Genomic DNA, 15,008 nt, shown 5'->3' with positions numbered 1-15,008 from the left:
AGAAACTAGAAAGAGGCTGCAGAGGAACCAATTAAGGGACTGTGATTATCATGGAATGAGGAGGCAAAAGTAGAGATCCAGATGGTAGAACTGGACCTGGACAAGAGATAGCAAACTAAAACACATTGCATGCAAGTCGACTATGACCCAGCAATTGCACTATTGGGTATTTACCCTAAAGATACAAACGTAGTGATCCAAAGGGGCACGTGCACCCGAATGTTTATAGCAGCAATGTCCACAATAGCCAAACTATGGAAAGAACCTAGATGTCCATCAACAGATGAATGGATCAAGAAGATGTGGTATATATACACAATGGAATACTATGCAGCCTTCAAAAGAAATGAAATCTTGCCATTTGCGACAACATGGATGGAACTAGAGCGTATCATGCTTAGCGAAATAAGTCAAGCAGAGAAAGACAACTATCATATGATCTCCCTGATATGAGGAAGTGGTGATGCAACATGGGGGCTTAAGTGGGTACGAGAAGAATCAAAGAAACAAGATGGGATTGGGAGGGAGACAAACCATAAGTGACTCTTAATCTCACAAAACAAACTGAGGGTTGCTGGGGGGAGGGGGTTTGGGAGAAGGGGGTGGGATTATGGACACTGGGGAGGGTATGTGCTTGGGTGAGTGCTGTGAAGTGTATAAACCTGGTGATTCACAGACCTGTACCCCTGGGGATAAAAATATATGTTTATAAAAAATAAAAAATTAATAAACAAACAAACAAACAAACAAACAAAAAACAACTCATGCATGCAAGTCGAAACATGAGGCCTGGAAGAGATAAAGAATAAAGTTTTAATTTGGGAGACAAAACATAAAGATGCCCTAGACACAAATAAGCACACAGCAACTGCCAAACTGTTTCGTGCTTTTCTCCATTTTTTTGGTAGTTTTATGGTTTTATTAACACAAATATGAGATGCACATGAGCTATCTATTCATTTCTTCACTGTGCAGCGTGGCATTGGAATTGGTGATGCTGATGGACAGCTGGGCTACTCTTTCCACAGTGGCTTGGTGGTTCTTGGAGGAGACATTGTGAGCAGCCTCGGCACAGTAAGATTTGTTGCACATCAGCAGCACCTGAGATAGATTAGGAATTTCTGGAAGCCACTGGGCTGTGTGTGCTCTGCTTTCTTGTTGCTTCTGTAACTGATGTTGGGCATCAAGGTCAGGCCCTTGATTCTTCTGTGCCCTATTGTCAATGCCTCTGAGTTTCCACCAGTTGCGCTTAATATTGACCTATCGGTCTGACTGGTGCCGGATGAACTCTTTGGTCCTCTTTTTGTTGTTGATGTTGTTGTTGTTGTAAGTTTGAGCCCCATGTTGAGTGTAGAGATTACTTAAAAATAAAATCTTTTTAAAATAGATTTTATTTATTTATTTATTTGACACAGAGAGAGAGAGAGATCACAAGTAGGCAGAGAGGGAGGCAGAAGTGAGGGGGAAGCAGGCTCCCCATTGAGCAGAGAGCCCAATGCAGGGCTTGATCCCAGAACCCTGAGATCATGCTTGGTCCCCTTTTTAATGATCTTGGGCTTCACAAGGGTTCTGAGGGCAGCCATGATACCAAGTAGGAGACGGCTGCCATCTCCACAGGCAGCACAAAGGAAGAGACTGCTTTCCTCCTTTTTTGATTAAAGTTGTAAGATTAGCTAATAATCATTCATTTTTTTTTAATTTGTTGAAAGGTCTTAGAAATCTCTGAGGCACAGAAATGCAGGCTGTGTCCCCAGGAACTCTGCCCCGCACCTCCTCTCTCCCCACACCAGTGTTCTGTGGAGACACTTTTCCAAAGAAGACATCCAGATGGCCAAGAGACGCATGAAAAAATGTTCCATATCACTCATCATCAGGGAAATACAAATCAAAACCACAATGCTATGTCACCTCAGAGCAGTCGGAATGGCTAAAATTAACCAGTCAGGAAGCAACAGATGTTGGCCAGGATGCAGAGAAAGGGGAACCCTCTTCCACTGTTGGTGGGAATGCAAGCTGGTGCAGCCACTCTGGAAAACAGTATGGAGGTTCCTCAAAAAGTTAAAAATAGGGGTGCCTGGGTGGCTCAGTGGGTTGAAGCCTCTGCCTTCGGCTCGGGTCATGATCCCGGAGTCCTGGGATCGAGCCCCGCATAGGGCTCTCTGCTTGGCATGGAGCCTGTTCCTCCTCTCTCTCTGACTGCCTCTCTGCCTGCTTGTGATCTCTGTCTGTCAAATAAATAAAATCTTTCAAAAAAATTTTTTTTTTAATTTAAAAATAGAGTTACCCTACAAGTCAGCAATTACACTACTAGGTATTTATCCAAAGGATACAAACAGAGTGATCTGAAGGGGCACAAGCACCCCAATGTTTATAGCAGCAATGTCCACAATAGTCAAATTATAGACGGAGCCCAGATGTCCACTGACTGATGAATGGATAAAGAAGATGTGATATGTGGGGAGGGGGGTGTGTATGTGTATGTGTGTATATTATATTCCATTACATATACGGTATATATGTATAGAGGTGGTATATGGAATATATATACATATAAATACACACAATGGAATATTACTCAGCCATCAAAAGAATGAAATCTTGCCATTTGTGTGATGTAGATGAAACTAGAGTGTATTATGTTAAGCAAAATATGTTAGAGAAAGACAAATACCATATGATTTCATTCATATGTGGAATTTAAGAAACAAAAGTGATGAACACAAGGGAAGGGAAGGAAGAAATAAAATAAGATAAAAACCAAGACAGAGGCAAACCATAAGAGACCCTTAACTCTAGGAAACAAACTGGGTTGCTGGAGGGGAGGTCGGTGGGGGGATGGGGTAAATGGGTGATGGGCACTTGTTATAATGAGTGCTGGATGTTCTATGCAAGTGATGAATCACTAAATTCTATCCCTGAAACTAATAACATACTATATGTTAACTAACTTGAATATAAATAAAATCCAAAAATAGTAAAAAAAAAAAAAAAAAAATAGCCCAAAGGTAGGTGCACACCAAATGGCCAATAACTGATAAATGGATAAACCAAATGTGGTTTATCTATGCAATGGAATATTATTCAGCCTTTAAAAAGAATGGAGTACTGATACATGCTAAAAAGTAGGTGAACCTTGAAAGCATTATGAGAGAAATCAGTCACAAAAATCACAAGTTGTATGATCCCATTTATTTTTTTTTTTTTTATTTTTTTTTTTTTTTAAAGATTTTATTTATTTATTTGACAGAGAGAAATCACAAGTAGTCGGAGAGGCAGGCAGAGAGAGAGAGACGGAAGCAGGCTCCCTGCTGAGCAGAGAGCCCGATGCGGGACTCGATCCCAGGACCCTGAGATCATGACCTGAGCCGAAGGCAGCGGCTTAACCCACTGAGCCACCCAGGCGCCCGCCCCATTTATATGAAATGTTCAGAACAGGCAAGTCCATAGAAACAGAAAGTAGATTAGTGGTTGCCTGGGTTGGTGGGGAATAAGAGCTGACTTCTAATAGGCATTAAGTTCTTTCAGAGGGGACAAAATTGGTCTAAAATTAGATTGCAGTAACAGTTGCTTGACCTTGTAAATACATTTAAAAACCACTTTTCAAAGGTGAATTGTGTGGTATGTGCATTACATCTTAGTAAAGCTGTCTTTTTTATTTTCCAATTTAAATTTTTAGAACCTCTTACTCTAGGGCAGTGGTTCTCAGTGGACAGCAAGGGGATGATTTTGTCCCCCAGGTGCCATTCGGCAATATCTAGAGACAGTTTTGATTGTTCACAACCTGGGGAGGTGCTCCTGGCCTCTGGTGGCTAGAGGTCGGGGATGCTACTAACATCCTACAAAGCACAGGACAAGGCCCCACAACAAGGAAATATCCGGCCCCAAATGTCAATAGAGACTTGGCTGAGACACCCTGATCAAAGGTGAAAGTGCTTTAAAATAAAAATGACCGGGGGGCGCCTGTGTGGCTCAGTGGGTTAGGCCGCTGCCTTTGGCTCAGGTCATGATCTCAGGGTCCTGGGATCGAGTCCCGCATGGGACTCTCTGCTCAGCATGGAGCCTGCTTCCTTCTCTCTCTCTCTGCCTGCCTCTCAGTGTACTTGTGATTTCTCTCTGTCAAATAAATAAATAAATAAAATCTTTAAAAAAAAAAAAAAATGACCGGGAGCACCTGGGAGTCGCGGTCATTAAGCATCTGCCTTTGGCTCAGAGTAGGATCCCAGAGTCCCAAGATCGAGTCCCACATCAAGCTCCCTGCTCATCAGGGAGTCAGCTTCCCCCTCTGACCTTCACCCTACTTGTGCTCTCTCTCTTTCACTTGTGCACGTGTGCACGTGTGTGCACACGCATGCTCTCAAATAAATAAAATCCTTAAAAATATAATTAAATTAAAATGACTGTTCTTAGTACTCTCATCAGGGTTTGTTGTTGTTGCTCTTTTATGGCATTTGTTACCGACCCTCACCCCCATATACCTATGGGGCTCAGGAGTTGCCTTACATGTTTTGCAACTGGCCTCTCAGGGGTAAAGCAGCCATTAGGATGCATGAATTCATGTTTATAGCAGTGATCAGCTTCTCCCCTCTCATAATGGTTGGAAACCTCTTCAGGATTAGTCAGAGCTCTTGAAAATAGTTATGCAACAGTTTTTCAAGATAGTTATCGTTCTACAAAATGGAGATCTTAACATTCTAACTAAAGTACCTAATTTAGAAAGTAAGGAAACATCCCTATGTTATAGTCTAGAGAAGTTAAATCTATGCTTTCAAAAGAGACCTTACATGAAATGCATGCATGAGTCAGCAAGTGTATTTAGCGATATATATTCATACAAAAGATGCATTATAAAGCTAGAGGAAGGGATGCCTGGGTGGCTCAGTGGGTTAAACCACTGCCTTCGGCTCAGGTCATGATCCCAGGGTCCTGGGATCGAGTCCCGCATCGGGTTCCTTGCTCAGCAGGGAGCCTGCATCTCTCTCTCTGCCTCTGCCTGCCTCTCTGCTTCCTTGTATGCTTTCTCTCTCTCTTTCTGACAAATAAATAAAATCTTAAAAAAAATGTTTAAAAAAAAAAAAAAAAAGCTAGAGGAAGTGGCAAGGCCGGACAAGTTATTCACCAAATGAAGGCCAGTGCCTACGGAAAAATTTTGTGACAGGCAAGTTAAAGTAAGCTGAGGAAAGCCACAGGGCCAGCCCTCTACAGGCACACCTTGTTTTTTTATTTGTTTGATAGTTTTTCAAGATTTTATTTAATTATTTATTTGACAGAGAGAGAAAGACAGCGAGAGAGGGAACACAAGCAGCAGGGAGCTGGAGAAGGAGAAGCAGGCTTCCCGCTGAGCAGGGAGCCTGATGTGGGGGCTCGATCCCAGGATACTGGGATCATGACCTGAGCCTAACGCAGACGCTTAACCACTGAGCCACCCGGGGGCCCCTGTTTGTTTGTTTTTTAAAGATCTTATTTATTTATTTATTTATTTGTGTGAGAGAGAGGGGGAGAGAGCGCACAAGTAGGGGGAAGGGCAGAGAGAGGGCAGAAGCAGATTCCCCACTGAGCAGGGAGCTGGTGGCAGGGCTTGATCCCAGGACCCTGAGATCATAACCAGAGCTGAAAGCAGACACCTAACCGACTGAGCCACCCAGGTACCTCTGGGAACACCTTATTCTATTGCACTTTACAGTGTTTTGCAAATACATACAACATTGGGAGGCTGGAAGGAAACGTTTGTTTTCAGGAGTCAGCCTCCCTTCCCTGTTTTACTGGTTTCCGTCAGGGACACTTCTCATATGCCTAGAAGCCTTGTTCTTTTCACCTTACCCCTATCACACTTCTAACACAACCACTTCTCCAAAAACAAAGATCTGACATGATCTTCACCTGGATGGCTGATAATGTCTAAATTTTACATAGCCCAAGGGTGTGTGTGTTATAAATGTTATCAGAGCCTTTAGCCAAAGGAATGAGAGTGTAAAATTGGAAACTTGAGACTTGCTAGATAGGGCTATGGAATTAGCACATCACAGCAACAACAAGGATAAATCTAAAAATAATTATGCTGAGCGAACGAAGCCAGATGAGAAAGAATATATACAGTATGATCCCATTTATATAAAATTCTAGGAAATACAAACAAAGAGCAGACAGTGGTTTCAGGGGATAGGACAGTAGGAGCAAAGGCTGGGAGGGAGGAATTCCAAAGGAGGATAAGGAAACTGTTGGGGGAGATGCATACGTTCACTATCTCGATTGTAGAGCTGCTTTCACAGGTGTATGTATATGCCAAAACTCATCAAATCACCTATACTTTAGGGGCACCTGGGTGGCTCACTTAGGCATCTGCCTTTGGCTCAGGTCATGATCCAATGTCCTGGGACAGTCCCGCATTGGGCTCCTTGCTCAGCTGGATGCCTGCTACTCCCACTCCCTGTGCCACTCCCCTTGCTTGTGCCCTCTGTGGGTGTGTGTGTGTCAAATAAATACATAAAACCTTTTTAAAAAATGAGTAACTGAATGAAAGGGAGATGGTTCACGGTGAATTAGCTAGGCTAACGCCTCCCGGAGCCGCCAATACCCCTCCTCCGGGAAGTCAATACTGCCCCCCTTGACCGCTTGGTTATTCATTCTGAGACCCTGTGCACAAACTCATTTCAAGGACCGGCTCAAAAGCCCCAACCAAATCTGTCCTCCCAGAGCCCTGGTTGTGGAAATGATCAAACGGTGACCTCAGAGTGCTGGCCTGCGATGGGTTATCCCTGCTGGAGGGGGAAGAGGGTGACAGATGCCTCTTTTCCTCCCCACAACCATACCAAATGGATGCCTGGCATGTTGCCAGTGGGTCAAGGCTTTAGGGACATCACTGGGATACCAGCACCCCCTTCCTGTGTGGCTGCCGATTCTGCAATTTGTTCAATGCTATGCTCTAAGCTACACAAAATCTCTTTTCTTTTGCGTGCCAGCCTCCCACCTATTTCAAGTGTCTTGAGGCTTTGGCAAGAAGCAACTGGAACCAGAAGTTCCTGCTTTACTGTGGGCTCTGAAACAGCAGCCCATCCCTCAGCCCGAGGGTTCTTCAGAGGGTCCCTGACTGAATCCAAGAGCAGGTGTCACAGAGGTCTCTTCTCCTCACCTCAAAAAGGCTCCTCTTCTCAGAAACCAGAGATCTCTGAAGGTTGGGACACAGTCCAATGCCCAGCTCAAACAGTCAGGAGGGAAGCTGAATTTTTTACTTCCTCAGCTGGGCTTACGTAAAGCTGCAGTCTGGTTCTCAGTCCTGGACCCTGTATCCACACCCCTCAAAGTGAAATAGTGTCATCTCTGAAATTCTCCTGAACTCTGTGGTTCTCACTCAGCAACCGTGATGACTTCAGTTAAATCAGTTCACACTCCATAACAGTCTTTGTGAATAATTGCAGCTCCTGTGAAACAGGAAGCTTTTTATGGAGGGAAAAGCTCCAGCTTGGATGTTAATGAAGTTATGTCAAAATAAAACCCCAAATGTTTATTATAGGCGGGGATGATCAGTCCTCACTTACGCATTGTGTACCTACTGTGTACCCAGCTCTGTGTCGCACTGCACCCAGAGGGATGCCAAAAAAAGAGGGGGGTGTCAACGCTTTTTCTTGCTTTAAGAGAGCCCAAACTCTAGCAGGAATGAAAGGATGAAGGAGTTTAGGAATTTAGGAAGCATAAGAAGAGTAGGCTGTTCCATTCACACTGCGAAGGGCCAAGATGATCAGAGAGACAGATGATCAGAGTGACTCGAGAGCTAATCTGCAGGCAAGTTTACAGGACTGCGTGTGGAGCCTCTTCTTTGGGGCAAGTCAGGTATGAGGCCAAAGTCAATGATGAATTACCAGATCGAACAGCACAAATGAGCACTGTCAGGAATGACCGACGTGATAGCACTATTGGTTCTATGGGTATTAGAAGGATGACTAAGGAAATATGAACAACTTTGCACTAATAAATCCAACAATTTAGATAAAATGGACAATTTCATCAAAAGAAAAAATTACCCAAGCTCACTCAAAAAGGAATAGGTAACTAGATAGCTTCATTGGCGAATCCTACTAAATACTTAAGGGGAGGGGGCAGCTGGCTGGCTCAGTAGGGAAGAGCAAGGGACTCTTGATCTTGGGGTCATAAGTTCAAGGTCCACCTTGGGTATAGAGATAACTTAAAAATAATAAAATCTTGGGGCACCTAGGTGGCTCAGTGGGTTAAGCCTCTGCCTTCGGCTCAGGTCATGATCCCAGGGTCCTGGGATCCATCCCCACATTGGGCTCTCTGCTCAGCGGGGAGCCTGCTTCCCCTTCTCTCTCTGCCTGCCTCTCTGCCTACTTGTGATCTCTCTCTCTCTCTCTCTCTCTCTGTGTCAAATAAATAAATAAATAATCTTTTAAAAAATAATAAAATCTTTAAAAAAGAAATAACTAGATGGCTTCACTGGCAAATTCTACCACATACTTAAGGGGGAAAATACCAATTCTACGTAGATTCTTTAAAACCGAAGAGGAGAAAATACTTCCCAACTCATTCTATGAGGCTGGCATTACAGCCTGACACAAAAATCAGACGAAGACATTAGACAAGAAAACTACAGACCCATGTTTTTGTAATCACAGACACAAAATTTAAAAATTTTATCATACCAAATACAACACTATAGTAAAAGGATAACACACCATGGAGCTAGGGTTTTATCCAGGGGTGCAGGGCAGGTTTAACATCTGAAAACCTATGCTCTTTCACCATGCTAACAAACAAAAAGAAAAAAAAATGATATGATCATTTCAACAGAGGTAGAAGAAAGCATTTTTAAAACTTCAGCATTGATTTCTGATAAAACCTCTCAGCGAACAAGGGACAGAAGAAACATTACTCAGCCTGATAACAGGCGTCTGTGGAAAATCACAGCTAACACCATACTTAATGGTGAAAGATTGAATGCTTTCTCTCTGACCTGAGAAACAGGACAGGGATTTCCGCTCTCATCACTTCTATTCAATACTGTACTAAAAGTCGGAGCCACTGCAGTCAGGTAAGAAAAAGAAATAAAAGGCATCCATATTGGAAAATAAAAAGTAAAAAGTTATTACGATCACCTATATGACCATCCATGTAGCAAATACAATAGAAGCTATAAAAAAAAAAGTTAACGAAATGAAAAATTCTAAACAAAATTTTGGCAAATTGGAAAATGAAATTAAGAAAACAATTCTACTCACAGTAGCATCAAAAATAGAAAATACTAGGGTATAACTCTGACAAAAGATATGTAAAACTTAGACACAGAAAACTACAAAACATTGCTGAGAAAAATGAAAGACATAAATAAGTAGCCAGGTATACCATGTTTATAGATCAGAAGACTCAGTATTGTTAAGATATTAATTCTACCCAGACTGCTCTATAGATTCAACACAATCCACTCAAAATCCCAGCAGGTGTGTTGGCTTTTGGCTTTGGGGTTTGTCTGGGCAGCTATTAACAGTCCCGTTCCTATGCATTCTCCAGAAGAGGAGTATAATGTGGGGATTTCACTTTTTTATTTTTAAAGATTTTATTTATTTATTTGACAGAGAGAGATACAGCAAGACAGGGAACACAAGCAGAGGGAGTTGGAGAGGGAGAAGCAGGCTTCCCACTGAGCAGGGAACGCATGCAATGCAGGTCTCCATCCCAGGACCCTGAGATCATGACCTGAGCTGAAAGCAAATGCTTAGCCACTGAGCCACCCAGCGCCACAGCGTGGGGGTCTTAGAGCCATGTTAGAGTCCATAGGGAAGACAGTCGTAAGTAGAGGCAGTTACATAAATAATGGCTTTTCAGCAGTCATTCTGATATAGAAAGAGAGAGATCAGAGTGGAATTCTAAGAAGGAGCTAATGACAAGCACCACACTGGGGTCATGGCCCACAGCAGCTAGCCTGACCTGGTCTACTTCAAGGGCTGGAATGGTGAGGGGACCTGAGACGAGAGTGAGTCAGCTCCAGACAAACTTCTTGCCAAGTTCTTTGAGTTCTGACTCTTGTATTCCTAGGCAATTTCAGACAACAGATGTAAACAGACTCTCTTCCCAGTCTGCCCTTGTCCTAGAAAAATGAGCTTCTGGTAAACAACAGCATCCTGATTAAAACAAACAGGAAGCATTCAGAAATCTTGACAGACAGAAAACAAAATTGTATACTGAAGGCTGGGCAAATGGAGCCCTTCCTCTGTGTGATGACCCATATTAACACAACCAAAGAAAGTTATCTGGAAGAATACTCTCTCTGTGAGTTATCAATTTGATCAAGAGTTCGGTTCATTCGCATATGCTCACGTACACTTTTAGTGTTTGCCTTTTTTATCCCATACTTTCACTTTACTTCTATTTCTGACTATATAGCCTCCCCCACTTTATTATGCATCACAAGAGGAAATGTTGGAAATACAATGTTGTGAACACAAGCGTTGCCTTTAGATAAAATTAATGTGGTAGGCAACTCTCTCAGGTCCCCTCCTTCTTCCGGAGCTTTATATTATCGCTCAATAAACTTTGCTGCCCACCAAAAAAAAATTAATATTTAGTTTTAAAACTAGATTGCAGGGATGCCTGGGTGGCTCAGTCGTTACACATCTGCCTTTGGCTCCAGCCATGATCCTAGGGTCCTGGGATCAAGTCCCCCACTGGGTTCGTTGCTCAGCGGGGAGCCTGCTTCTCCCTCTGTCTGCTGCTCCCCCTGCTTGTTCTCCCTCTCTCTCTGACAAATAAATAAATAAAATCTTTTTAAAAAATAATACTGGATTGCAGTGTGGTTTCAAGATAAACCTGGTTTCAGGTCCTTAACGTATTTCTGGAATTAACAGCAAAAGGAAAACCCACGTGGGGGGATATCCAATCCCGAAAGCACCAACTGCTGAGGGCCCGGGCTCCTCTAAGGAGCCCTGTTCTGTGGTCCTGGATAGTCGACCAGGCAGGATTTCTGCTTAATAAAGTGAGTTCTGTGAAATTTCCCTAAATCCCAAATCCAACGAATGCAATTTTAGCAGTGGAGAGAACGAATGAATGGAAGCGCTGCAAGAAAAAGTGCGACGGGACGCGCACCTGCTGGGCTTGTGACTGAGTTTAGGATGAGCGGGGAACACACGAAGTCAGCTCCCAACACCGTTGCACTAAGAGGCAGAGCATAGCTATGAGCCAGTAATCTCTGAATTTGGCTTCAGGACTACCACCTTCAGTCCCTTTGACAAGTTAACACACTGATGGACGGAGACGGGATTCTAACTTGCTCACCATCACGAAAGCCCCACTACCGTAGGCTTCGAACTCCTGTCAAGCATCCACCGCGCCTGCGCCCAGTGGAGCTGGGCGCGCGACCGGGGTGGGGCTGACGTCCCTTCTGCGCACCGGAGAACCGTGGGATTGGCGAAAGCTCGAGCTGACCAATGAGATCCCAAAACGAGCCTTGGGGCCCGCTCCCTTCTCCTGGGATCCAATCGCTAGGCCCTGCACGCGCAAGCCACCGATTCAAAGTCAAGGAACCAAGAAGGGCGGGGCCGAAGAAGCTGCGACGGAAGCCTGGGAAAGGTGGGGGTCTCGGTCGTGTAACGGTGCTTACCTGGGACTTGGCTGGGAACCGGGAGAATGAGCGGGGGCTGCGGACGGTCAAGGAAGTGCCACTCCTGCCTCCATCGGGGGCTTGTGCGCAATCCCCTTGTGTGGGGGTGGTAGCAGCCCTTAGGGCCTCTCCAGCCCACACAATGGTTTGTTCCAGAATAGACGCCCCCTACCCAGTGGTACCTCCCAGATCTGACTGTTCCATCTCTACCTCCTGAAGGGGTATTACCTGGGAGGACGGTTCCAACTTGGACTGTTCCTCCCTACCTCCTGTAGTCCCCCTAGTGGTGTGATCAAGGAAGCTTCTTTGCAGATATCGCGTGAACCATCCTCCTCACCCCCCCCCCCGCCAACCCAGCCCCCCCGCTCTGCAGTGGACCCTTCCATTCCGGTCTCCCCGTGACACATACACACTGACCACGGACGTCCCCAGATGGACCGGCCCCGGCCCTGACCCTGAAGATCTTGCAGAGGCAAAGGTCAGGGAATCCAACCACCCACCTCAAAGCTCCCACTCCAGGAGTGGGCTGAGGATGTTGGTAATTGTGGACAGCATTGTGGCAACATCTGTCAAGATAAAAACCGGAAACTTCCTCCACTGGAATGTCAGCTCCACCAAAGCACAAACGTGTGCCTTTTATCTCCTTGATGTCTCCCCAGCACCTAGAGCAGTGTCCATCAATTACTAGGCACTCTTTAGGTGCTCCTTGAATGAGTGACTCTTTTGACTCAGCAATTCTACTTACAAGATCGTGTGCCAGGGCACCTGGGTGGCTCAGTTGGTTAAGCAACCGCCTTTGGCTCAGGTCATGGTCCCGGAGTCCTGGGATCGAGTCCCGTATCAGGCTCCCAGCTCCATGGGGAGTCTGTTTCTCCCTCTGACCTTCTTGCCTCTCATGCTCTCTCACTGTCTCTCAAATAAATAAATAAAAATATTTAAAAAAAAAAAAAAAAGATCGTGTGCCAAAGAAACACACGTGTGCACACAGCTGTGTGTCCAAGTTTGGGGTGAACAAACTACCGGGAGAAAACACTCTAAATGACTATTTATAGCTAACGATTTGCAGAGTAGAATTAATGACTGGGGTTCATGTTATACCAGACCTGGACAGGATACAAAATGAATGGGCCCCTTTACCTGCAGGGATGAGGGGGAGCACCTTTTACAGAACACACAGTTAACAGGGAACAGCAGGTAGAATGGGTGCACGCGTGCGGAGAGAAGTGTGCAGCTCCAAGAGGCTAGTGTCTGACCCCTGTGGGAAGAATGGGGGCTGGGCTTTGTTGGCCTCAGTTCTGTCTCCACATTGCTCCCAGGGCTCTCCTAGATGAGTGGCCTTGGGGAGGACTAGCTCTGGCCTGGGACAGGACAGGTTTCCTGCCCAAGGATGGGGACTTAGCCATAGGACCACACTTTAAGAAAGACAGAAGGAGGGATGCCTGGGTGGCTCAGTCGGTTAAGCATCTTCCTTTGGTTCAGGTCATGATCCAAGGTCCAGACCGAATCCTCATCAGGCTCCCTGCTCGGCGGGGAATCTGCTTCTCCCTCTGCCTGTGCTCTCTCTGGCAAATAAATGACCATAATCTTTTTTAAAAAGCTGTAAGGAGGGCACCTGGGTGGCTCAGTGGGTTAAGCCTCTGCCTTCGGCTCAGGTTATGATCTCAGGATCCTGGGATCAAGCCCCGCATTGGGCTCTCTGCTCCACAGGGAGCCTGCTTCTCCGTCTCTCTCTCTCTGCCTGCCTCTCTGCCTACTTGTGATCAGTCTCTGTCAAATAAATAAGTAAAATCTTTTTAAAAAAGCTGTAAGGAAATAACTTTGGAGGGTAGTGCTATTATCAGCTTTGCCTTCCTTTCCCTTGGGTCCCTTCTTTTTTTTTTTTTTAAAGATTTTATTTATTTATTTGACAGAGAGAAATCACAAGTAGGCAGAGAGGCAGGCATAGAGAGAGAGAGAGAGAGGAGGAAGCAGGCTCCCTGCTGAGCAGAGAGCCCGATGCGGGACTCGATCCCAGGACCCTGAGATCATGACCTGAGCCGAAGGCAGCGGCTTAATCCACTGAGCCACCCAGGCGCCCAGCCTTGGGTCCCTTCTTAAATGTCCTCGGGCTAGACTTTTAATTCAATACTTCATTTTTTTTTTCACTACCAAGCATTTATTGAACATTTATTATATGTCAGGATGTGTTCTAAACTCTTTATACATATTAACTCCTATTATACTCCTTACAACAACCTAATGAGGTAGATAGTGTTGTTTTCTCCATTTTACAAATGAGGCATCTGAGAAACAGAGAGGTTTAGCAACCTGCCAGAGGTCACACAGCTGGAAAATCATGGAGCCAGGATTCAAACCAAGACCATCTGGATCCAGCGTTCCATTCTCAAACCTACATACTGCGGCACCTTTCCATTTCTTTGTTGTGCTTGTACATATGTGTGAGCCTTCTACGCTAGACTGGGACACCTGAGGTTTTGTGGGTGCCTGTGGTACTGCCAGATTTCCAGCAGTCAGGATCTACCTGATATTGTGTGGGCATCCCCGAGCAGATGCTCACTTGGTGGCTAACCCCTCCTGCTTCCACCTTGAAGCAGACATCCAGAGTGCCTTCAGTGTGGGCACCATGGGGAGTGGGCCTCTGCGCACCTTGACCCCAGGAAGAATGTTCCAGGCCCCTGAGAGAGGCTGAAGGACCAGGACCCCATTTGGACTAACAGTCACGTCAAAGTTTCTATAAGTTCAAATAACTTTTTTTAAAAAAGACATTATCTATTTATTGGTGAGAGAGAACATGAGCAGAGGGGAGAGGAAGAAGCAGGCTCCCCACTGAGCATGGAGCCTGATGTGGGGCTCGATCCCAGGATCATGACCTGAGCTGAAGGCAGATGCTTAACTGACTGAGCCACCCAGGCACCCTGATCACTGCAGTAAGATTTGTTAAAATCTATCACCTCAAATAGTTACAATTTTTTCTTATGATGACAGCTATTTTTTAAAGATTTTATTTTTTCATTTAGTTGACAGAGAGACAGCGAGAGAGGGAACACAAGCAGGGGGAATGGGAGAGGGAGAAGCAGGCTTCCTGCTGAACAGGTGCCTGATGTGAGTCTCAACCCCAGGACCCTGGGATTATGACCTGAGCTGAAGGCCGACGATTAATGACTGAGTCACCGAGGTGCCCCATTATGATGAGAACATTTTTAAGACCTAATCTCTTGACAACTTTCAAATACACAGTAGAGTATTATTAACTAGAATCACTATGCTGTACGTTAGACCTCCAGAGCTTATTTATAACTGGAAGTTTGTATTTTGACCTTCTTTACCCATTCCCCAGCCCCCCATCTCTGGCAACCACCAATTTGTTCTCTGTTTCTATGAGTTTGCTTTTTTTTTTTTTTTTTAA

The 15,008-nt window shown here is 45.0% G+C and overlaps 1 protein-coding gene and 1 pseudogene across 2 annotated transcripts in view; both read right to left on the bottom strand.

The window, feature by feature from the left end:
- The window catches only part of PAGE4 (PAGE family member 4), a 158,835-nt gene extending 146,957 nt beyond the window's left edge, over positions 1-11,878 (bottom strand). For both annotated transcript variants that reach the window (XM_059157817.1, XM_059157818.1), the window contains exon 1: positions 11,603-11,878. The gene's annotated coding sequence lies outside the window, so the exon portion shown is untranslated. The remainder of the gene's footprint in view (positions 1-11,602) is intronic.
- On the bottom strand, positions 949-1,583 carry LOC131820936 (large ribosomal subunit protein eL32-like; annotated as a pseudogene).
- Positions 11,879-15,008: the final 3,130 nt, after the last annotated feature.

This window comes from Mustela lutreola, chromosome X (genome assembly GCF_030435805.1).
Source record: "Mustela lutreola isolate mMusLut2 chromosome X, mMusLut2.pri, whole genome shotgun sequence".
NCBI classification, from domain to species: Eukaryota; Metazoa; Chordata; class Mammalia; order Carnivora; family Mustelidae; genus Mustela; species Mustela lutreola.
This window is presented reverse-complemented; position numbering and strand designations above follow the sequence as displayed.